Below are 2,186 nucleotides of genomic sequence, written 5' to 3' on the forward strand. Positions count from 1 at the left end.
ATGTTCATTACAGAAAATACAACTAAAATTGATCGCCTAGAATTATGTATTAGGTCTTTCCACATCTAACACATAAATTTTAGTGACAAATTTGCATACGCAGCACACAAATATTATGTTTTATATACATCACATCTAAACCTTCATATTTACCTACATGGCACTTTTAGTTCTTTAAAGTCATGCATGAAAATATGTCTTCCATTTTTAAAAGTTGATAATTGTGATGTTCTTGTTGTGATATTACATTTTTTTAGTGCTATGTGTGTAAATATGAAAGTTTAGATTTAGAATATGTACATACACAAGAATTGTGTGCCATGCATATAAATGCCCCTTTTAAAGACAAATTCACTTATCTAGCACACAACTTTTTTTTATTTTTTTATATATCTCACACAAGCTTTTGTATTTACATACATGACACTTGAGTGGTTTAAATCTATGCATGAAAATGTGTTAGAATAGTGTTTATGCATGTGGTTGCACTTTGGTGTTTTAAGTCTAAAATGTGTATTTCACTTTTAAAATATGATAATTGTGATGTATGTGATGTGATATAAAAATTTTGAGTGTTGTGTTCAGTCGTTCTCTGAGTAGCCTTACTACGAGATATGGAGAGCAACTGCTGGATGAACAAAGGGACGGTCTACAACATGGGCACTTAGGAGTTTTTGTACGAGGCGTGGCACTTTCGATCAACTCAGAGTCAGAGATCTTTATTGAGAGATGATGAACTTGCCAGGTGTGTCGCCGTAATAACTGAGGAGCTCCATGTCAAAGATTGGCGAGTCGATAGGATCGATACAATTATTGTGTTGTTCGAGCAAGTAGTAGATCGATGTGACAAGGGACCTCTTAGTGTTGTGCCGGAGGACGAGGAGGAGGAGGAGGAGGAAGAGAGTGAGGATGATAGGCAGTAAAAAAATTATTTTTACTTTTAATTTTATATTTTGATGTGACATTCTATAAATATTTATTTCATTTTTACATTCAAGGAATGTATGTATTGGATGAATAATTTATTCGATTTTCTAAGTTATGAATGATGATTCCATTTGTTGAAACGGTTGCTATATGTTTGTTAAATATGTTGCGAGCTAGGGCTGATATTGGTGATGATTTCATTTGTTAAATGCAGGTGTACAAATTATGTTTAGTTTCTAATATATTTTTTAAATTTAGTACAAGTTTAATGGTCCGCTTAGCAGCAGACTCTTCGACACTCCCCGGCCGAAATGGGATACTAATAATTCAGGCATTGATACTCGCTGATGTAGAATTCTGCCACAAGCTATTCAACGATAGAAAATTCTGACATGAAGTCGACACAAACTTGCGCCAGAACATTCTGACGCTAAATTCGTCGTTAATATTACATCCGAGCACAACTCTTGCAAGCATCACAACGATGAAATTGTTCATCACAAAGCAGCCACGAACCTCAGGGTAGAATTATTCTGACACTAATAGCTTTGTGATGGACGTTTTAGCGTCGGAAATTTTTTCTTCGCGAATGAACAGGTAAAAAGTTTTAGCGTCGAAATTTTACCCGATTACTGGCTGAAATTTTGGCCACTAGTACTTACTTTTCTTGAAGTGTATAAATGAGTTAAATAAAGCTTATTTAAACATACAACCTATGTTATTTTAACTCCCAATTAATGAACTAAGGTAAAAGGGTACTTTTGTAATGTGGTACCGCTCCCCTACCACATCTCACCTACCGTTCATCTACCGTTCACCTACCGCTCACCTACCTCTCACCTACCACTCTTTTGCTTCTATAAATAGAGAGGGTGTGAGACTTAGGAGAGAAAGGAAGAAGATATCTTAAGCTACCACAAAGGAGGAGAGAATAGCTATAGAGTTAGAGAGGAGGAGAGCATCTTGAGATCTTGTATCAAGGTGTCGCTTGAGAGGGAGGCCATAGAAGGAAGATGAGGGCTCATCTCTATGTATAAGCTATGTATTCTCCATTTCTTTTTCCTTAGTGAAATATTTGATTGATTCCCTCCTGTGAACGTAGATCCAGTTGGATCGAACCACGTAAACAATCTGTCTTTGCTTGTGTTCCTTTTTCGTCTCATTTCTATGTCAGGAAGTACATATCTCACAACAATTGGCGCCGTCTGTGGGAAGATCCATACTTCTTGGCTAGAGGTGTCCGCGTAAAGGTGTTCGCG

This window comes from Phalaenopsis equestris, unplaced genomic scaffold (genome assembly GCF_001263595.1).
Source record: "Phalaenopsis equestris unplaced genomic scaffold, ASM126359v1 Scaffold208386, whole genome shotgun sequence".
NCBI lineage: Eukaryota > Viridiplantae > Streptophyta > Magnoliopsida > Asparagales > Orchidaceae > Phalaenopsis > Phalaenopsis equestris.